A 23,189-nucleotide genomic window follows, 5' to 3' on the forward strand; every position below is an offset into this window, starting at 1 on the left:
CGGGCCACTCTGAGGCCACCTGGCTTCTGTCCTCTTGTCGTAAAGGGCCAGATAGTCGTCATTATTCCCTTAATGCCCTGTGATCATTGGTTTCAGGCTCAAGTCCCTGTTTAACTCCAAGCTCCAAAACAGAAGCAACCAGGTTGGCCAACCTTCCTCACCGCTCTGTTCTAAGAGCTAAGGTCAGGGTGCTTGGCACACGACAGCTCCTCAGTAAATTCATTCATTCACTCACTACCACTGATGAAGCACCCAGAGCAGGAGTAACAGGGCAGCTGTAGTGACACAGGGCAGCAGAGGTAACACAGGGCAGCTGGAGTAACACAGGGCAGCAGGAGTAACACAGGGCAGCAGGAGTAGCACAGGGCAGCTGGAGTAACACAGGGCAGCAGAGGTAACACAGGGCAGCAGAGGTAGCATAGGGCAGCTGGAGTAACACAGGGCAGCTGGGGTAACACAGGGCAGCAGAGGTAACACAGGGCAGCTGGGGTAACACAGGGCAGCAGGAGTAACACAGGGCAGCAGGAGTAGCACAGGGCAGCAGGAGTAACACAGGGCAGCTGGAGTAACACAGGGCAGCTGGAGTAACACAGGGCAGCTGGAGTAACACAGGGCAAAGGAGGTAGCACAGGGCAGCAGGAGTAACACAGGGCAGCAGGAGTAACACAGGGCAGCAGGAGTAGCACAGGGCAGCAGAGGTAGTACAGGGCAGCTGGAGTAACACAGGGCAGCTGGGGTAACACAGGGCAGCTGGGGTAACACAGGGCAGCAGGAGTAGCACAGGGCAGCTGGGGTAACACAGGGCAGCAGAGGTAACACAGGGCAGCAGGGGTAACACAGGGCAGCTGGGGTAACACAGGGCAGCAGAGGTAACACAGGGCAGCAGGAGTAGCACAGGGCAGCAGGAGTAGCACAGGGCAGCTGGGGTAACACAGGGCAGCAGAGGTAACACAGGGCAGCAGAGGTAACACAGGGCAGCTGGGGTAACACAGGGCAGCAGAGGTAACACAGGGCAGCAGGAGTAGCACAGGGCAGCAGGAGTAGCACTGGGCAGCAGGAATAACACACGGGGCAGCAGCGGCCTCTGCCGCATCAAGGGTTGAATCACATTCTGTTTGAGGGGAACACAGTCCAGAAGCTGGATTTGGCTGCTCTCACTGTATGGCCCTAGCAGGCTACTGAGTTCTGAGCGGAATACAAGAGGAGAGACTAGACCACCTAGTTCAGGATCTGGAATGAGACTTTGAGAGTCTCGGGTCCTGTGATGTCAGCTGTGTTTAGTAAGCGACTGGGTGTTTCTCTTCGGATTTAACTCGCCTAAGCAAGGCTTTGATTTGCTTGGGGCCGCCACTTAAAAGTCAAGTGTGCCAAGTAAGTTTCAGAGCTAAAGACGAAGTTGGCTGTCAACCTGGGCTCGAGTCCAGTCTCTCCCTCCCGCCACGGTACGGGCAAGAGGGAGAAGGTGGAAACCAGACGAGCTTTTGAGGTGAGGGCAGAGGGGTGGGAAGACGCTCTGGGAAGGCGGCGTCTGAGGAAACGCAGAGATGAGAGCAGCCTGAGAGCAGCCCCGCAAGACAGGCGGAGACAGGTGCGCCCCAGCACCAGGGACATGGAACCACAGGCCTGGAAGCTGGCAATGGCCAGAGTTTTCTGGGAGGTCTGAGAACAGGTCACCCGACCAAGGCCTCCAGGAGAGGGAAGTGGGAGCTAAACACGGGGAGAATCTGGTACGTAAGTACACATAAGACTTAGGCCAGAACTGAAGTCCAAGGAGGGGGTCTGGCTGGTTCCTGAAGGAGGACCCAAGACTCATGATGAACCGGCCAGAATCGGAACTGCAGCAAGTGACTCGGCTTCTCATCAAGCTACCTGCTCAGAAGTCTTCAAGTCTCCGCCGAGGCTTGTCCAGAGTCACGTGGCAGCAAGGGACAGGAATCAGAAACAGCTCCCTGCACCTGATCCTCTGAGCAGGGCTCTCCCGCAACCGAATCCGCGTGGCTCCAAATCCAGCGGGATCTGCTGAACCCGCATGAGACAAGGAGATGTTCACGGCTTGGTGAAAGCGAGGAGACCATCTTCTCTCCTCTGAGTCTGGCTCTCGTCCTCAGGAATCAGACTGACATTTGTGTTTCTAGCACCAGCCCATGAGGGGAACTGGAAGGGCCTTTTCTGTCTCTAGCTCAGCCCCTCTGCAGCACTACTCACGGTGGTCTGAAAGTTCTGTCTACAAAATACCCTGGCAGCAGGTCAGTTCAGGTCAAAACGAACTAATCAAACAAATTACTACTAGCAACAATAAGCTTGGGAGAGCACTTTGCTCCTTCAACAGCCATTATCCTATGTGTTCCTAACAACCAGGGGGGGGCAAGCCATGTCCCCACCTTAGCCCCGTCACCGAGTCACCCTGTGTAGTCTTCAAGACACTTCGCATTTTCTTAAATAACAGTCTACTTGTTTATCCATTTTTTTTTTTTTTGTCTTTTTTTGCTATTTCTTTGGGCTGCTTCCGCGGCATGTGGAGGTTCCCAGGCTAGGGGTCTAATCGGAGCTGTAGCCACCGGCCTACGCCACAGCCACAGCAACGCGGGATCCGAGCCGCGTCTGCAACCTACACCACAGCTCACGGCAACGCCGGATCATCAACCCACTGAGCAAGGGCAGGGACCGAACGCGCAACCTCATGGTTCCTAGTCGGATTCGTTAACCACTGCGCCACGACGGGAACTCCCTGTTTATCCATTTTTAACGTCTTCCCAAGCGAATACAAGTTCCACAAGACACGGAAAGTATCTGGTTTTGTTTAGGGCTTTATCTCCAGGATCTAAAACCTAATAAATGCAATAACCGTTATATGGATGAATGAGGCAGATATGTGCTGTTCTGAATAATGCGAAGGATGTATTTTGAGTTTAAAAAAAAAAAATTACCAGAGTTCTCGGTGTGGCTCAGCGGGTTATGAACCTGTCTCGTATCAATAAGGATGCTGGGTTCAATCCCTGGCCTTACTCTGTGGGTTAAGGATCCAGCATTGCTGTGAGCTGAGGCATAGGGCACAGATACGGCTTGGATCTGATGTTACTGTGGCTGTGGCGTAGGCTGGCAGTTCTGATGTGGCCTCTAAGCTGGGAGGCCCTAAAAAGCAAAAAAGAAAAAAGAAAAAGAAATTACATAATGAGATCCCTATAATCAAAGTGAGTGTATCCTGGGAAGGGAATTCAGAAGCAATGAGGAGGGAGATTCGGTTCAGTTATTAACGTTAATATTCCTATAGCTTGAATTTTTAAATACTGAAATACCATCTCCTCATCATCCAATATGCAAAGATATGAAATCTGCTGACAGGCTGTGTTGGAGAGGACCTGGAGAAAGAGGAACTTGCAAACATTATAAGAGTCTACACTGACACGACGGTTACTGGGGCAATTCAGCAACGTCTATCAAAACGACAAATACATATACCCTTAAGATTCTTCTACTTCATCTTTGCGGAATTTATCTTACATATATGAATCACAAACACACGAAATGACAGGTATACACAGGTATCTCCTGCAGTGTTGTTTATAAGAGCAAAATGTTGGAAACCATCAAAATTGACACCCCTGGAGGACCAACTAAATAAACTAGGATCCCCATTGGGTAATGGAAAACTTTGCTGCTGCAAAGATGAATGAGGGCACTCCCTGTACATTCATATGGGGAGTTTTCCTAGATAAAAACTTGAGGGGAAAAAGCGAAATCAGAGTATACAGTGTGTTTAAAAAAAAAAGGGGGGGAGAGAGTATTTCATCAAATTGCTTACATATGCAAAAAAAATTCCTAGGAAAAAAAAAAAAAAGAACAAGAAGCTAAGAAGAAGCATTGTCTATAGATAGGAGAAACAGAGGCAGGGGAAGGAGAAAGGCTTTTTATGCCATTCCCTGATAATATTTGATTTGGAAACCAAAAGAATGCATTATCTGTTCCGTAGAGACTGCTAAAAAATCTATTTGCTAGCACAGAGACTGCTAAAGAAAAAAAAAAAAAAAAGAGCTATTTCAACACATGCGGGCCTGAGGAACGACCGTTTTAGGAGGCTGGAACAGCAGAAGCATCATGTCTGGAAACAGAACTGGACCAGGAGAAGATGCGGGTCCTGGGCCAGCTCTGACACTGACGCTGATGCTGATGTTAACTCTGGGGAAGTCCTTCCCTCCCAGGCTCGAGGGCCCGTCTACAAGGTCACGAGGGTGGGCTGGAAACTCTCTGAAGGTCCCTCACTGCTCTGACACTCTGGGATCTGTCCGATGGCCAAGTTTCCTTGATTTGCATTCAATCACGGGCTCTACAAAACACGTCCTGTTAAGGCATTTTGAATTCTATACTTTGCTTTACTCTGCTTCACTCGTTTCTTTTTTTTTAACTGCCTTTGTAAGGAAGAGTTTTGAGAAACTCTCACCTTGTCTCTGTTGAATGTCACCTGGCCATGAAGCTGACTGTGGCTTGGGATACGGCAGCGGAGAGGACAGGCCAGGTCCTGAGTGGACGATAACCTGGAAAGAGGCAGAGAGCAAGGAGCACCCAGAAGCAAATGCACTGGGGGCTGGGGCAGCCCCGTGGAAGCCTGCTGACCCTGAGACTCAGTTGACACAGACGGCTGCTCCAGGACATCAGCTGCGGCCCGTCCCCCCTCTGCACACCTGGGCGCTGAAATGCTCTGAGTGATCAGACTTTAGATGAGGGAGGACACACTGGCTTCATCTCAGTGAACCACACATGCAGCTTCCAATAAAATATTCTACTTTCCGACCTGGGGGAGTTCTAGCCCTTCCCATGTGCTTCATTTTGGGGGTCCAAGTGTCCCACGTGACCGCAAAGTGCAATCCCACCCTGCCAGGGGGATCATTAGCCCCGGGGGGCTTGCCCAAAGCACTGGGATAAGGTGCTTTCTTTGCTGTTACTATCAAAACTGGGGGAGTTGGGATGTAAGATGTGGAGCTGCTGGTCACCACATCTCGGGAATACGGGAAAGCAGAAACGAGACGGCAGTGGCTGCGAGGTACCGCCAACCCGCTCTTGGAACGGCCTTGGTTTTCAGTCACGTGGGCCAATACACTTCTTTTTTTTTTTAGTAAAGATTATTCTGTGCCTTCCTAAATAATCTTTATAATTTAAACTCAGATGGCCTTTCTTGTGGAGTTTCCATCATGGCACAGCGGAAACAAACCCAACTAGGAACCATGAGGTTGTGGGTTCATCCCTGGCCTTGCTCAGTGGGCTAAGGATCCGGTGTTGCTGTGAGCTGTGGTGTAGGCCGGCAGCTCTAGATCTGGTTAAACCCCCAGCCTGGGAAATTCCGTACGCCTCAGGTGTGGCCCTAAAAAGACAAAAGACCAAAAAAAATTAAAAGTTAAAAAATAAAGTCAGATGATTGGCAGTTTTAATTTCATCTGTAATCTTTTTTTTTTTTTTTTTGGCTACGCCCTTGACATATGGAAGTTCATGGGCCAGGTGTCAAACCAGCACCACGGCAGTGCTGTGCCACACGAGAACTCCTCTTTTTTAAAAAATTACTTAAGCCAGTCTAATTCACCTTTTGTTTCTTTCTGTTTCAAAAGGACCTATATACAAATGCCATCTCTGGTGCACTGACGACGACTACCTGAAGAACTACACTGAGGAGAACCCTGAGGGCCTCACCTGGGCTCAGGACTCATGAGGCAGATGTGCCAGGAGGGAGAAGAAGAAGGTGCATCCTTTTGACTAAGATGAAACCCCTGACTCAATCTTCTGCCTCGCTCTGGACTGGCCAGCGCTTCATTTTTTTTCCAAGGCTTGCTTGGTCTTTCAGGTTGGTATATAGGCTGGAATTTGTCAGCTTGTGTCCTCAAGAAAGATAAATTTCCACATTTGCTTAGAGGTTTAGTGGGTGTTCCCGCCCTCAAAGCAACTGTACCTGGTGCCACAGGTAAACTTCTTCCTAAGTACCCGTCCTCAAAAAGCTTAGACGCTAAAGGGAAAACTGCTCCCTGCACGACCTGGCATGCCACGTGTTCCACTCGCTTCTCTGACCTCGAACAGTGTGTAATCTGAAACTGGTCAAAAAAAGCAATGATGCTAAAAGCACAATACATTACAAAGGTAGCATTTAAAAGTTTACAAAACAGGAGTTCCTCGGCAGGTTAAGGACCCAGTGTTGTCTTTGTAAGGATGCAGGTTGGATCCCTGGCCTGGCTCAGTGGGTTAATGACCTAGTGTTGCTGTGGCTGAGGCACAGGCGGCAGCTACAGCTCCAATATGACCACTGGCCCAAAACTTCCCTATGCCACAGATGCACCCATAAAAAGAAAAAAAAATTACCAAACAAGGATAAGGTGAGTCCTGGAGACAGAAGCAATGAAAGGTTACTCATAGATTATTTCTAAATGGTTTTCATGGTCCCCCCAACTCGGGCAAGCTGATCTGGTTAACTGAGATTCTCCCTGATGGAACTATGATTGATTCTGACCCCATCTGATATCCTAAAAAAACAGACCCTGTGCGGAGTTCCCTTCGTGGCACAGTGGTTAACGAATCCAACTAGGAACCATGAGGTTGCGGGTTTGATCCCTGGCCTTGCTCAGTGGGTTAAGGATCCAGCGTCTCCATGAGCTGTGGTGTAGGTTGCAGATGTGACTCAGATCCCGCATTGCTATGGCTGTGGTCTAGGCCGGTGGCTACAGCTCTGATTCGACCCCTAGCCTGGGAACCTCCATATGCTGCAGGAACAGCCCTAGAAATGGCAAAATAAATAAATAAATAAATAAACAAACACTGTGTAAAAATGAGGTGCTCTTCTAACAGAGAGCTATTCACTCAAAACATTTTTTTTTATAATTTGTTTATTTTCCCACTGTACAGCAAGGGGGTCAGGTTATCCTTACATGTATACATTACAATTACATTTTTTCCCCACCCTTTCTTCTGTTGCAACATGAGTATCTAGACAAAGTTCTCAATGCTATTCAGCAGGATCTCCTTGTAAATCTATTCTAGGTTGTGTCTGATAAGCCCAAGCTCCCGATCCCTCCACTCCCTCCCCCTCCCATCAGGCAACCACAAGTCTCTTCTCCAAGTCCATGATTTTCTTTTCTGTCACTCAAAACATTTTAAAATCAAAACACACGCAAATATACGTTACTATTTTTTTGAAGCTGTCAGGTTTTGAAGTCATAATTTACAGACAATGTAATTCATCCTTTTAGGTACATAGTTCTATGAACTTGGACAGATGAACTCAGTTGTATTACCTGTCCCCAGTCAGGATCCAGGACAGTCCTATCACTTAGCACAATTCCCTTGTGTTCCTTGATGAGCAACCCTGCCCCCACCCCCAGGACCTACAACCAGAGATCTCTTCTCTGAACTTATATTCTCCCAAAATGTCGTATCAATGGAATCACGGGGTAAGTAACTTTTGAATCTGACTCCCTTCAATTAGCATAATGCATTTGAGAATCATCCAAGTTGGTGCAGGCATCAAGGATCTGTTCCTTTTTATTACTGAGTAGTACTCCACTGTGTGCAGGTACCACCGTTTATCCATTTACCGGGAGGTGGTTTTTCTAGTGTTCCTACTTTGGCAACTATGAACAAAGCCACCATAAACATTTTGACGTGTTTTTTAGGTGCACAAGTTTTCATTTCGCTAGTGTAAGTGGCAAGGATAGAAGGGTGGGTTAGGTGGATGTTCAACTTCTAAGAAACCTGTCAAAGCATTTTCCAGAGTGGCTGTTCCATTCTGCATTCCCAGGCACCTTCGTTTTTAATTGAGTGGAATGTCATTTTGTATAGGTTAACACTGTCACATCTCCATCAACTTAAGGCCTTCATGTCCTTGGTGAGGGAAAAGTGACCTACAGACACCCCTCCATCGTTTCTGTGGCACGAGACTCAGAGTCCTAGCTCTAGAGCGATTTTAGAAAAAAGACACAAATGCACAACCTTGATGTCTGAAAGGAACTTAAACGTCACTGATTCAGATCTTTGGGTAGTGCCGATATAAAAATATTATTTAAAATATATTCAAAAATATATATGTCTAGCTTTCTTGAGGTATAACTGACAAAAATTACATGTACCACTTTGTGCAACATAATGATTATGTAAACACTGCACTGTTTACCACAATCAAGCTAATTAACATATACATCACTTCCCATGGTTTTTTGGTGAGGGGGGGCGTGGGGAGTGACAATTAAGATCTACTCTCTTAGCAAATTTCCAGTATACAATATTTTTAACTAATGTAATGCTGTCCATTAGATTTCCAAAACTTACCCATAGCGCATACACGAAACGTTGACCATGTCCCTACACACCACACTTCCAGCCCCCGGTAACGGCTGTTCTCACTGCCTCTCACAGTTTGACGTTTGCAGACCGCGCACACGGCTCTCACGCGGTCTCTGTCTCCGTCTGCCTCATCTCACACAGCATCACGCCTTCTAGGTTCATCCCTGCGGTGACAATGGCAGGTTTTATGTTCGCTGCAGCGTCACTCACAGCAGACAAGGAATGGAAACAGCCTAAGGACCCACTCTCACGGCAACAGAGAAAGTGAGATTACACACACACACACCCCGGAATATTATTCAGACTGGAAAAAAAAGGAAATCTTGTTTGAGGAGGGCTGTTTGGATCCAGTCGTGATCAACGGTCTCTCATTAGGGCTCCGCTCAGTAGATTCCTCACTGCCCAGGCGGAACTGTGTATGTTACTCAGCTACGTTAAACTTGTTTCTTCATCTTTAAAGGATTTTTGTGAGGATCAGGAGAAAAATGGATGGGAAAAAGTTCTGGAATCGGAAAGCAGTTAAACACCGAGCCTGGATAAGAAAGCAGACGTTGGAGTTTCCGTCATGGCGCAGTGGTTAACGAATCCGACTAGGGACCATGAGGTTGCGGGTTCGGTCCCTGCCCTTGCTCAGTGGGTTAATGATCCGGCTTGCCGTGAGCTGTGGTGTAGGTTGCAGACGCAGCTCGGATCCTGCGTTGCTGTGGCTCTGGCGTAGGCCAATGGCTACAGCTCCGATTCGACCCCTAGCCTGGGAACCTCCATATGCCGCGGGAGCGGCCCAAAGAAATAGCAAAAAGACAAAAAAAAAAAAAAGAAAGAAAGAAAAGAAAGCAGACGTTGCTAGTAAGTTTGGCTTTCTGTGGGCAATCTCACCAAGCCCAAGCGTTCTTAAAACCTCCCAGCAGAGGTCACAGGATTATTAAATGACAGCACGGAGAACGTAATTTTTAAAGGTTAGAATAAAAGAACCTTCAAGTTCTTCCACCAAGTCCTAGCTCTTCATGACAGTCAATGAAGAAACAGAGGCCCTGAAAAGCCAAGATCACACAAAGGAGTCAGGGGCAAAGCTAGTTAGGGAATTCAGAACTTCCAACCCTACATCCAGGGTTCTCATTATCCTGCACAGCCTTCATCTAAAGGCTGGTTTGAACATGGATCAGTCAGACACAGCCGGCTGGTGAGGCCACCACAGGGTCTGCGAGGAAGCCCCACTCCCTCCCTGTCACACATCCCCGTCTCCTTCCTCCCGGTACTAACGCCCACCTCCACCCACTGGTTCTGCGGGCTCTCTGCCGCCCTGGAAGGCAGGCTTGCCAGGGTAGGAACTTCTATTAGCTATACGGACTGGCATAAAATAGGTCCTCAAAAAATGGTGTTGAACTATGTAAAAGTGGTTCTGGATCTTAACCAAGTCATTTATGCTCACAACGGTTCTGACTAAATGACTGGTATCTTCAACAACTGCTTAAGTCGTTTGTCTGGGTGACTTGTAGGTGTCACAGGCCCGGTGGAAAAATGAGAATTGCTCAGGCAACCAGACTCGAGGGGCCTAAATCCCATTCCCATGCCGTAATCACCCAGGCCTGCCCGGTCTTGCTCCTTCAAGGGACATGCTGTCTAAACAGCATCGAGTGTTAACTTGTTAAATCAGTTACACCCAAAAGGGTTGAGATTATTTAACAATGCAACAAGATGAGGTCATATCAAGAACTCTGAGGAGAGGCAGAGTTTTCAAAGACTCCAGTTCCATGCCAGGGAGCTATTGTTTATGAAACGATTTTTGGAAAATGAAGAATTAACTTGGTAACTGATCTCTTTCATGGGAATTCATTGTGCTTGCTTCTCAAATTTGAAATTATTTTAGATCCTTTCCACAATCATCTTATTAGTCTCCCTTTTTTAGAAGAAATGCTTCTAAATTTAATCATTGAAACTTACCTGCGTATGGGGAAAAAACCATACTTGCCAACCATCTTCGTTCTGAACAAAGGTTGGTTCCATTTGCCACCACTGGGAATGTCTGGAAATACTTTCTAGAGTCTAAGCTCCTGGAGGGCAGGGACTTTTGTTCACCGGTTTCGTTCTAGAGCCTGGGGTCGTGCTAGGTTCATCGAAAGAATCTAATAACCACTTGCTGAATGCATGAATAAACTTAAAGTTATTTACCCAAGATGAAACCCTCTCATGGCTTTTCCAGAAGAGGGGAGACTGGCCCGTCCCGGGGGGACCTGCGTGGTCTTTACATCCACGGTCTCGGGCATGGTCCATTCGAGCCCCACACAGCCGTCTGGGTTTCCCACTCAAGCGAACTTAGGGTACTTTTCTAAGAACCTCACTCCATACAACCACTGATAAAAAATAGGTGCTAGGAAGCACTACAAAAACAAGGGAACCTTACCATGAAGGCAGCGGAGGGATTCAGTGACATACCACGTAACCAGTACATAAAGGTTGCCAGTCATGTCCTCGTTCTAAGGCTCATCTACAGCCTGAGGGGTTCTTTAGAACGTGGGATTGTTTCACCCAAAAATCATTCTGTGGCTCAGCTAAGCTTTTATACTGAGTTCACTTAAAGGGAAGCATCTTCACTTCCACTTCCTCAGATGCCCACAGGAAAAGCCTGAGGACGCTGCTGCACCTGACTCTGGCCGGGGCAGAGTCACACCTGCCCAGTTTGGGAGAAGAGAAGATGACTCGCCTATTACCATCCCTCCCCTCTTAGAGAGAAAGTTGATTTCTCCCAGCCTCACTAGATAATAAGATCTGTGAATGCATGCGAGGAGCTCCGCGGAGAAAGGCTCAAGGAAACCAACTGGATTTTATGAACGGCGGGCAACAAAGCATCTTCCTCTTTTTCCATGGAAAAGAAAGTAATTTCCAAAAATCCTACCCTAATTGAGAGCGCCATCTGGTCTTGTAAAGCTCCTCTGGTATTTTCTCTTCAAAGATGTCCCCCAATGAACCACACATCCCAATATTCATGCCACCAAGTCATCCCTCCCATAGCAATACCAAATCTAAGCTGGATCTGCCTACCAACAGAATGAAGCAAAGTGACACTGTGTGACTTAGGTCTTAAGAAGTCTAAGGGCTCCCACTTTAGTTTCCTGAAAGGCCAGTTCCTGGAATGCTCTTTTCTGGATCTCAGCCACCATGCTGTAAGAAGCCCAAGCCCCGTGGAAAGGCCATGTCTCAGCACTTCGGTTATCACAGCCCCAGCTGAGCTCCCTGCTACCAGCCGGCATCCACCACCAGCTTTTGAGAAACCTGGCTTGGATGCCTGGCCCAGTGTCTTCGGATTACTCCAGCCCCAGCCACCATCTGAATGCACTCACATGACAGACCCCAAGAGAGAACTTCCCAGATGAACCCAGGCAACTCAACGGACCAAGGGAGATGATAAGGTGTTGTTTGAAATCACAATGTTTTGGAGTGGCTTGTTATACAACAATAAATAACTGGAACACGGCCTCAGATTCCTTTTCAAGTTTCTATGACCCTGAATTGATCTCACAAGTCATTTATGCTCATTTATGCAAGGCTCTGCCCTTTCTTAATAAAAGTTTAAATTCCTGGGTTTTAAATACCACAAAATTAAATTTTAAAAGTTGGGATTTATTTTTTCCTATTGAATTTGAAAACGTTCACACTGGATGTGAAACAATGAAGTTGAGTCTTAAAAAATGTATTACAAAACTAGTTTTATCATCTTGGCTCCAAATACTTGCCTGTAACTTTAGGTCTAGAGCTCTTGTAATTATGTTTTTCAAAATTATCCTGATTTCAAACAATCTTTCCATTAAATCGCAGGAGTTTGGGGGAAGTTACAGTACTGTATCAACTCCATACCTTGTAAAGCTGCCTCTCCCATCACAGAAGAGCACAGAAATCCTAGGGCAGGTCACATGTCCCCCTTTATGGTTCAAAAAACATAATCCTGGGAACTCCAATTTTTAAGGGTAGTAACTCTGCTTTCTTCTTTGGATGTGGGATGCTGATTTCTCTGATCAAGTTGTGCCCTACTGAACCCAAACACGAGAGAGCTTAAAACAACCTCAACCACACGCTCATAGAAACACACATAACACACAAAACAAATGTCTTGAGTCATGGAAGAATTTGCTATTGTCATTGTTTTGTAACTTATTTTCTTTGAATTTCTCCAAGTTCTTTCTGGAGTCATTAAATTCCCTTTATGAGTCATTTTTAAAGTAACAGTCTTAAACATAGTCATAAGGTAGTACCTCCCATATTCCAGGCATTGCACTAAGCGTTTTATACATGTTACCTCGTTAACGTCTGAGTCTTACGATACAGGTATTTGTTACTCCCACTTTACAGCTGCAGGAAACATGGCTCAGAAGAGTTAAGTGATTTGCTAAAGCGGCACAGACACGAAGCACCCTGAGCTGAGATCTGAACTTAGACCCACCTCTCGAGCGACAGAAACCCAGCTGGGAACATGTCTGAATTCCCACACATCCAAAAAATCACACCTCAGTTACTGAATCATTAAGAGTAGCCAGAGCTTGGCCAAAAGAACTGTGTATTCTTGGGGTTTGCCCTGAGGGGAGAACTTGAATCTGGGTCTGGGAGATTATCTGACATTGTCAGACTGCTATTTATGTTAATGCAGTCACTGGCATAATTCTGCAGTTGCCTGACTAGCTTGTGTGCTGTGGATGCAGGTGCGTGGATGCTGGGAATCCCGTCAGAGGACTCCGGGCAAGGACACAACAGACCCAAGAGACTCTGCAGTCGGGGTGAAGAGGCGGCTGGCACGTGCTAAGGAGGAACCAGGCTACTCAGGAACCACCCTCACGATCAATCCACGTGCGCTGGGAGAGAATGGGGTACACATCAGAAGAGAATGGATTTCTGGTGGGGAGGAGGCTATACACGTGTGTACATGTGCGCACGTGTGTGTGCATGTGTGCGTGTGTGTGTTCAACGGGGTGGGGGCGTCTTTTCCTCCCACGATTCATTTCCAAACAAGCTTTCCTCTCACTCCATTCGCATCCCCTTCACACACGTTTTCTCTGCCCTCTCTCCCGGGTAACCGTACTGCAGAGACTGAGACAGCCTCAACTGAGATTTCAGGGCAGAACGTATGGGTGGGGGGCTGCTCTGTTCTTCTTCTCCGACGTATTCCTGTCTCTAGTCACACGGGCAGTCCTTCTCCCCCTAGGATATCTGCCATTTAAAATACACTCAAAAATGAGAAAATAAAATTCATGTTAAGATGATTAACAGTTCCTTTTTGGAAATGCAGACGTGTGACTCTGAGCCTCATTTCCGCCACGTGTAAATGTTCATACTTCTCCTCGTACTTGAGCAGGCCTTTGTCCACACACACACACGATGTTGTACTGTCAATTAGTTGAAAGGAGACTTGAGTGACTAGGTTTGCCTGGAGGCAAGACTGCCAAGAAGCCAAGTCAGGAGCAAAAGCGATCAGAACAGCCCGGTGGCAAAGGGCATGGCCCTGGGGTCAGATCAGCTGCGTCCAAACCCTGCCCCTGTGACTCACAGAGTGTGAGCTCTTACACAAATTACTGAAATTCCCCAAGCCCCAGCTTCCCATCAGTAAAATGGAGATGTTAACATTACCCACCTCAAGGGTGTCTTGAGCATGAAACGAGACAACGCATATCAAGTGCTTAACCCAGTGCCTGATACCTAGGAAATGCTCAATCAACATCAGCTGTCATTATTTATTATACAATACACGGGGCAAAATTTATTAGTGCTATTATTTACGGAGTATTTGCTATGTACAAGGCTATCGGTTATTTTAAATACGTCATCTCTCTTCATCTTCAGAGCAACCCTGTGAGGTAGGTTCTAGAATACCCCCTTTTCCAGGTGAGAAAACTGAGATGCAAAGAAGTTAGGTCAAGTCTGCAAGGTCCCAACACTACCAGGTATCAGTGCTCAGCCAACTTGACTCCAAGCCTGAAGTCTAGTCAAGTCTCACAAAAAAAATTAACTTCCTAAAACTCGGATTAGAGTTACTTGCTGAATATGCGTCAACGCGTTCCATAGGCCTTGCAGGACCCCAATTCCCCTGAGCCCCCAAAACCTTTAATATTTCCCTCTGAAACACCAGGGGTATTCACTATGAAAGCCAGGTAACTTCGCATGGGCTAAAAGTAAACACATTTCTTAGAAGACTCTTTTCTGTGAGCTTCCACACGCACACACCACGTGTGGTGTGCGGATAAACGCATTACAAGTGCCTTTAAGATGGTGCAAGGCCTGACACCAGTGAGCGTGGCAGAAAGCAAGTGAGGCAGCCCAATGGAAGAACAACCAGACTTTGGCGTCAGACTCCCCGGGGTTCAATCCCGGGCCTGCTCTCCCTCAGCTGTGGGAAACTCATTTAACCTCTTGTTTCCTCATCTCGACAGGTGACAAGGCAGGGCTCTGAAGATCAAGTGAGGTCACCCCTCCGATGCGACAGGGTCACATAAAGCCCTGTCATTTGCGAAGCTGAAGACAAGCACAAAAATACAGGCAGTCCTTGGCAAGCACTCCTATTAACAATACTGTGGTTATTAAGTGTTCAGATTATCTATAATTATTTTTAATATTCAATTCTCTAAAGAGTTATGTCATGGAAATGAGGATACCAAGGCTTGAGAGACTGGGTGCCCTGCTCAGGACCCCACGGGGCGGGCAGTGGGCCCAGGGCTCTTCTTGTAACTGCCTACAAGCTGCTGAAACCACCGGGGCAGGGAGGTGCTTATGGGTGGGTGACACACGCCCCTTCCCCGGCCCTGAGCAACGAAAGAAGGGTAGCACAGCCATGACCAGTTCCACAACCCACAGTGCCCTCAGCAGCAAAGCCAACTCTCGTCTTCTCGTCTCCACGGGCCACCCTGCATTGCCTGGGGCCTGGGAGAGCTCACGAGGGTCCGGGGCAGGCTTCCAGCTTAGCTTTTGCCTTGAATTAAAGACTAAGGGGACTGGGTCAGAAGGGTTTCTCCCACAGGTACCAGTTCTTTTAGTGGCGGTGACAATAAGCAATGCCCGAATGTTGCAGTTGGGTGGTTGAAATGCCTGCTCTAGGTGGGGCAGTCAGTCCCAGAAGCCAGGGTCAGAGAAGCCTTGTAACTAGAATTGGAGTGACTCATTTCCAGGGAGAATGAGAGGCTCTCGCAAACCGCTTTTGTAGAAACTGAACCTGCTGATGCGCAAAGTGCCCTGAATCACTCCACCGTCCCTCCCGAGCAGAAAGAGCTGGCGTCAGAAAACCCTACACACACAGCACAGGACGGGCTTCCTCTTGCTTTGGAAAGGGACATGCCTATGCTATCGTGTCAGCTGACATTCTTCCCAGTGTCTAAGAGTAGCCTCTGAGAGCAGTCCTGACTCAAGCGAGCTGGGTGACCTCGGGCCAGGCTCTTCGTAAAATGCAACAGTTGAACCAGAGGGTCTCTGAGACCCCAGACTGTAACAGGTACCACCTGTTATGACCTAAAACTCCCTAAGCACTGGTTCTAAGAGGCAGTAAGAAGTAACAACTTAGTATCTACCATTTCATACCACAGCCCTATCAAGTTGGCACTATTAATATTACCATACTACAGATGCACAAATTGAGGCCTAGACTGGTTAAGTGTCTTGCCCAAGATGATGCACGGAGCTGGGATTTTAATTCAGGCAGCATAACCCCCAGGTCTATACTATATTAACCACTGATAACATTAATGAATTAATCATGTGTATTAAGGGTTCCAGATAGTTCTTTTGAGGATTTCTTCATTTTTATTCCGTAAATAGTGTGTGTGCCAGCTCTCAGGCATTACCTGGCAAATGTGCGTGTATATATACACATGTCACCTAAGTCCTGGCAAGTCGATCCTGGACAGGCCCTGACAGATCACCTGGGCTGAGTGTTCTTATCCCATCATCCCTGGGCAGCCATTAAAGGGTCCATGAACTCTCTGAAGTTATATGCGAAACGAGGGTGTGTGTAACTCTAAAGCCAGGTATCACAGATTTCCTCGGATTTTCACAAAGGTCCAACCCATCTTCTGACAGTGATAAAGTGAGACCTAAACGGAAATGGACCTATCCAGGTACACAGAGAGTGACAGCAGGGTTCAGAACCCAGGTCACCTGACCCAGAGCCCAGGTTCTTTAGCGACATCATACCAATTTAACTTGACTCCCTCCAACATGTGCCGAGGGCCTGCCAGGGTCAGGATGCCTTAGTGGGGGTTACACGCACAGCTCAAAAGCTTTGGGTAGTTTTAGAAAATCATTATGCTCCATGTTTCACGCAAAATAGCATTTTGCCATTTCTCTAAAATGTTTATCATTGGTGTTCCCATCGTGGCTCAGCGGTTAACGAATTCGACTAGGAACCATGAGGTTGTAGGTTTGATTCCTGGCCTTGCTCAGTGGGTTAAGGATCTGGCGTTGCCATGAGCTGTGGTGTAGGTCAAAGATGCGGCTCTGGTGCCGCGTTGCTGTGGCTCTGGTGTCGGCTGGTGGCTACAACTCCAATTAGACCCCTAGCCTGGGAACCTCCATATGACACAGGTGCGGCCCTAAAAAGACAAAATAAATAAATAAATAAATAAATAAATAAAATGCTTATCATTGACAATTACCAGTGATCTGCCTGTCTGCTTGTCTGTTATGCATGAAAACTTAGCTCACGGTATTTCATTCAGATCTGGTCCAGTCTGCCTTTACCGGCTGCAATCCTGGCCTCCATAGATGCTTAAGGTGGTTGAGCATTTGTATCTCATCACTTTGTCTGAAATATTCCGTTCAAAGTAAAACTGACTACAGCTAAACTACACAAAGCAAAATGTGTTAAAGACTAAACATTGACAAAAGAATCAAATTGTCCTAACAAAGTTCAGATCAACCAAATGAGACCCAGAAAAATTGGACTTAGAGAAATAAAGCCACAACAGAAAATCACTCTGGCAGAAGCTAATATTTGATGATTACATTTGATACAGATAATCATAATCAATAAATTAAGCCTTCCTTGTAAAAATTCACATGTAAAGGTTGACTATAAAACTGACTTTGATAAAACAATAAGAGAAGTGACAAAAAATAGAAATGGTTTCACTGCACAATACTGAACGTTGGTCTTGAAATTAAAATGGCTTAATGTGGAGTTCCAGTTGTAGCTCAGCAGTAACGAACCTAACCAGGATCCATGAAGATGCAGGTTCAATCCCTGGCCCCGCTCAGTGAGTTAAGGACCTGGCATTGCTGTGAACTGTGGTGTAGGTCACAGACACAGCTCAGATCTGGCATTGCTGTGGCTGTGATGGAAGCCAGCGGCTGCAGCTCCAATCAGACCCCTAGCCTGGGAACATCCATATGCTGCAGGTGCAGCCCTAAGAAGACAATTAATTAAAATGGCTTAATGAGACTTAATTAAGTAAAAGATTTCTTGACAAAAATTCAACCATGTTGCTGCTTTAAATGCTTGCAGTTATAAGCACAGAAGCAAAGCATCCTCAGTGCAAAGGACAGAGGTCAAAATGCCTGCCCCATTAAACACGGGTCAAGAGGAAAGTGCCAACACAGGGAGATCACAACTGCCTAGAGCTGTTTTGTGAGGATGCACTCATTCGCAGGTGATTTTCTGATAAGGCAAACTCCCATCACCACCACCTCTGCAAAGCTCCCGTGAAAACCCAAGGAACTAGCGCAGACTACATTATGCTAGGCAAGCTTTAACCCACAAAATCTATGGAGACACAAAACACCAAGGAGTAACTGTTATGGGTGGGGTGAGTCAAGAGGGTCCCAGGAGAACTGACTTTTCTTCCCAAATAAGAGGGGTCTCTTTGCTCTGTCTTCCATTTCTGGTGGTCCCAGGAATTCCTTGTCCCATGTCACCTCCAGTGCTGGCACTGGCTCATGGACCAAACCTCTGGGCCTCATGCCTGCTCACTCTCTTGACCTTATCTCCCTTGATAAGGCCGGGGTCATGATAAGCCAGAGGGGGCTCAAACCCACTCCTGACAGCCAATTACTAAATTTCAGGAATTTGGTGAGCTTGTTGTTAAAGGCAGTCGTTATTATAAAAGTTACACTAGATAAAGAATATAAACCTATGATCAAATACATCACCTTAAAAAGCGGCAATAACTACTCAAAACTCATCACTTTCTGATTAATTTGGTGGACTCTGCTTACCAAGGCTGTGGACACATGTCCTGTGCGTATGACAGAAACCCTGTGTGGTGCGGGCTCGTCCTTCTCAGCCGGATGTTCACTGACATCACTTCAGAGGCCTGAAATCACCCAGGGGGGGGAGTGTTTGTATCACAGAAACTTGTGAATGTTACAAATCAATACTTAATCCTTGGCTTTGTTGACTGTCTGAAGTTAAAGAGCAGTGATGATAATGGAGATGACACTTAAGCTCTGTCAAGTCTGTACCTGCTCCATGGTGATGAGCACAAAAAACTGAGGCAATATTCCTTCAAATTCAGGGAAAAAGTCACTTACACTATTAACAAATGAGTGATTTCCAACCTCTTTGTTGTTTCACTTTCACCTTAGTAATGAAAACATCAATTAATGTTAATGTTTAATTAATGTCCAAAGTGCTCCTGTTATCCAGCTGCAACCACAGCTGACTCCAGATACAAGGGTTCCGAGTAAATCAATGAATGTCTTATCTGAGAATCAATTATTTGAAATTCACAATAAAAGCATTTATATTCTATTTCCACTTGTAAGCTGTGTGCTGTACAGCCCTTAGAAAAGTACAATGCACCATCAACTCGAGTATGCATGGGCACACACGTTTTCTTTCTCGGAGAGCCAGCTGTCACCTCCCTCAGAAGCCCCCGTCGCTTCCCACACACTCACCGGGACCTGCTGCAGCCACCAGACTGTCAGGCTGGGAGAGGTCACGATAGGCCCAGGGAAGTACCTGGAAGCTTCAGGCTAGAGGAAAGGAAGGCCAGTGTTTACAGTGGGCGCTGGCTGCAGGAGGGCCTTTGTCTGCTCAGGGCCTTTAGTTATTTTCACATCAGCCTAAGGCCTTTGACCCCAGTTTGAAGTCAAAGGACAGGAAAAAAGATCCTGTATTTTCTTGGGGATTGGCAACGCAGTTTGGCTGGCAGAGAACGCCAGGAGTGACCACTCAGTAAGATCTGGAAAGGGAAGGGAGGCCATACAGCCTTGGGAGTCTCTGCAGGAAGACCACTCTCACTTGCAGACCCCTCTACCTCACACCTGCTGGTGACCTTCAGAGGGCACACAACTGAACTCTGCTATTCACGTACAACTTATACCCGAAAGAATGCCTACCGTGCCTTCGTTTATTCATTCATTCATTTACCCAAGAAATCAGTATGAGAACCTTCCACAGGTCAGGCACTCTTCTCGTGTTGTGGGTACAGGGGTGAGCCAGACAATCTCCGACCTCATGGCACATAAGGTCAAATGGACATTCAACTGGTTTCACGTCCAGCTGGACTGGGGGTAAACTAAACGCTTGCTCTGCGTGTTCCAAACGGAATTCATTCTCTTTTTCATGCAGACTCTTCACAAATGCCTGTCAACAGAACCACACAATCATAGCCACCACTTAGATGACATGTGCCAGCATGAGTCTAAGCCCTTCACATGTACTAACGCACTTAAACCTCACCAGAACCCTACGAAAAGTACTATCATCACCCTCATTTTTACAAGAGCTTAAAAACTTCTGAGATCCCACATTTGATAAGCAGTGCAATGACACCACCATTCTTCCCGGCCAGGATACTCGGGCGGACAAGACCAATCTAGCTGAGGTTCTTCGCAATTTAGCCAGAGTCCAGCTTCAGTTTTACACAATACTTGCAGTATGGACGAGGCTTTGACCGACTCTCCGACTCTGCCACTTTCCGCCTGCGAGACTTTGGGTAAGAGTTAATCTCTTTCTTAACCTTTCTAAACTTGTTTGCTTGTGTGTTCCATATGAACAATTATACTGTGCAATTACTTCCTGGGTGGGGTGAGACCATCAGCAGAAGTCAATGATGTAAGGGGACCACACATCTGGGACCCTGGCCCACTCAGGAGCCCCTAGGCTCCCCTGACCTCCATTTAGAGGTCATTACAGACCATGCCACTCTCCTCACTAGCGTGTGAGTCTGGCACACAAAGGTGTTGCATATTGGCTGGCTGGCTGCCTGCATCTCTGCTGCCACCGTCCCACAGGAGCTATGCCTTGACTTAGACTCCCCTTCCCAGAGCTTCTCCTCCAAGAAGACCAGCAGATACTCAGAGCCAGGGACTAGGTTTTTGCCCTGTGTTTCACCACTCCCCCAATTTATGATTCACCAAGGAAGGATCTTTGGAATTCTGAAATAACACTCTGCCCACTTAGGCCCTCAGATACCCTAAAGCTATCATCTGTGCCCTGGTGCCTTTTCTTCCAAAGACCCTTGGGCCCTAATGGGATCTTTTGTGATGCTTGGTGGATTAATCTTTGTATAAACCAAGTTTCTTGCCCTAAGGTTTCCTGGTCATTCTCTTCCTTAAAGACAAAGAGGAACTATCAAATATTCACAAGGAAAATCATTTTCTTCAAGATCCTAAGTTCTAAAGAAGAAAATCTGAAACCAGATTATATAGTTATTAAAAACGCTGATTTTCAGGTCAAAAAGAACAGGTTTTAGATCTGCAAGTATCTTAACTACTTTGAGCCTTGATTCTTCCACCTGGAAAGTGGCGATATGAACCTCCTCTGTATGTAGGGTCATTTAGAGGATCAAGCCAAATACTGCAGGTGCACTGCTTAGCACCAGACGCCTCATACCGGGCAGGGGCTCCGTAAGAGACTCTGATCATCCCGGTCATGACCGCTACTTCCTTAAAAATTAGGAAGAGGGAGTTCCCGTCGTGGCGCAGTGGTTAACGAATCCGACTAGGAACCATGAGGTTGCGCGTTCGGTCCCTGCCCTTGCTCAGTGGGTTAACGATCCGGCGTTGCCGTGAGCTGTGGTGTAGGTTGCAGACGCGGCTCGGATCCCGCGTTGCTGTGGCTCTGGCGTAGGCTGGTGGCTACAGCTCCGATTCAACCCCTAGCCTGGGAACCTCCATATGCCGCGGGAGCGGCCCAAGAAATAGCAACAACAACAACAAAAGACAAAAAAAAAAAAAAAAAAAAAAAAAAGACGAAAGAAAAATTAGGAAGAGACCGGTACCTCTACAGCAATTCATCCTAAACGAATGAAAATTATGCTTATTAGTTTCCATAAACCTTCACTGAGCACCTGCTCTGAGTGTGAGCAGCCCTATCATATGATTCCCTAGGTCATTCACGAGCAAAAAGCAGGTAGATTATGGTTTTAATACTTTTTCCCTCTCATAGGTGATAAGAAGCGGTCACAACCTGAATCAAAAGTTTCATTCATTCACTTTTTATTAATCCATTCATCAAACCTTTATTGAGATTCTACCACGTGTCAGATACTGGGAACCACTCTAGAAATAGATGAGTGACCAAGACAAGGTCCCTGCTCTCTTGGGGCTTCCAATCCAGGTGGTGCACAGGAATTTTTTAAAAAGCCACACAGGCGGTATAATTAAATATAAACTGTGATAAATGTGCAGGGATCTACGAGCACATACAAGAGGAAGAGCCTAACCTAAGGACACCACGAGAACAGAGAGGCGCAGACTTTACATAACCAGAAAGAAAAGAAAGGACTGGCACAGGGCTTGGAAGAGGGTCAGCCCCTAAGGCCCCATAATCCCTTAGGACTTGAAGACAACGGAAAACGCAGGTCTTCCCACTCATCCTCTGTTCGGCTCTCCCTCCCTCCCCCCACAGAGTCCCAAAGCTACCCATTCTAGGACAGACAAAAGCCCATTTTGTTTGCTTCCTGCATAAGCAGCTGTTCAGTCACCAGGGTTACCATGCAGCTGTTATTTCAGCCTGGCCCTTGGCAGCCCCCAGAAATGCAGATGTAGCTGGTGTCACTACTGTCCGGGACAGTGTGCAGAGACATCAGGGGCACTCCTGGGAGCATCTCCCCAGATGAACAAACCTCAACATTTTCAATGTACAAGAAAGTGCAAGAACAAAAATTTCACCTTCATACATAATATCTGGCCCATGCAAGAAAGGTAAAGTAGTTGAAAATCATATTCATCATGGTTTTTTTGTTTTGTTTTTGTCTTTTCAGGGCCGCACCCGCCGCATATGGAGGTTCCCAGGCTAGGGGTGGAATTGGAGCTGGAGCCACTGGCCTACGCCACAGCCACAGCCACGCCAGATCCAAGCCGTGTCTGCAACCTACACCACAGCTCATGGCAACGCTGGATCCTTAACCCACTGAGCGGGGACCAGGGATTGAACCCACAACCTCATGGTTCCTAGTGGGATTTGTTAACCACTGAGCCATGACGGGAACTCCCATCATGTTTAAATATCATATTTTAGATCTAAAATGTTAGAAATAAAGATAGAAGAAATCACCTATTTAAAAATCTTTCCATAGATAAAGAATTTACAATAGGTATGAATTTGCATAAGAAGATTTTTGCAATCCCAAATGAAAATAAAACAGAAGATTAAGAAAACAGATAAGGGCTCCTAAATATTGTGAGTCAGTTTAAAAAACCTGTTTCTAACACTGTTTATGCATCAGAGTGAAAGCGTCTCAACAGGAGAATGGGCTTCTCCTGGCTATTTGCTTCATAAGACACACTGGAGCCCAAAGGCTTTCCCACCAGCCTCCCGTGATGTCAAAAGAGGGTCGTTCCCTCACGTGTGTCTGCAGCTGCCACACGCCACAGGCGCCACGCCGAGTGGGACCCACACGGCTCCATCCCCCCGGCCGCCTCACTTCTCAGGGGCCCATGGTCCTCTACTCCTGGCTCAG

At 46.8% G+C, this 23,189-nt stretch overlaps 1 long non-coding RNA gene across 4 annotated transcripts; it reads right to left on the bottom strand.

The window, feature by feature from the left end:
* Window positions 2,667-21,295, bottom strand: LOC106509601. Of its 4 annotated transcripts, XR_002341992.1 has the most exons (5): window positions 18,496-21,295; window positions 8,299-8,477; window positions 5,680-6,074; window positions 4,439-4,532; window positions 2,667-3,132 (listed from the first exon to the last, which is right to left on the bottom strand). It is a non-coding gene; the product is annotated as an uncharacterized LOC106509601 (long non-coding RNA). The 4 variants fall into 4 exon arrangements; XR_002341993.1 differs by lacking the exon at window positions 5,680-6,074; XR_002341990.1 differs by having other exon boundaries at window positions 2,667-4,532.

The sequence above is a fragment of the Sus scrofa genome, chromosome 2 (genome assembly GCF_000003025.6).
Source record: "Sus scrofa isolate TJ Tabasco breed Duroc chromosome 2, Sscrofa11.1, whole genome shotgun sequence".
In the NCBI taxonomy this organism is placed as follows: domain Eukaryota; kingdom Metazoa; phylum Chordata; class Mammalia; order Artiodactyla; family Suidae; genus Sus; species Sus scrofa.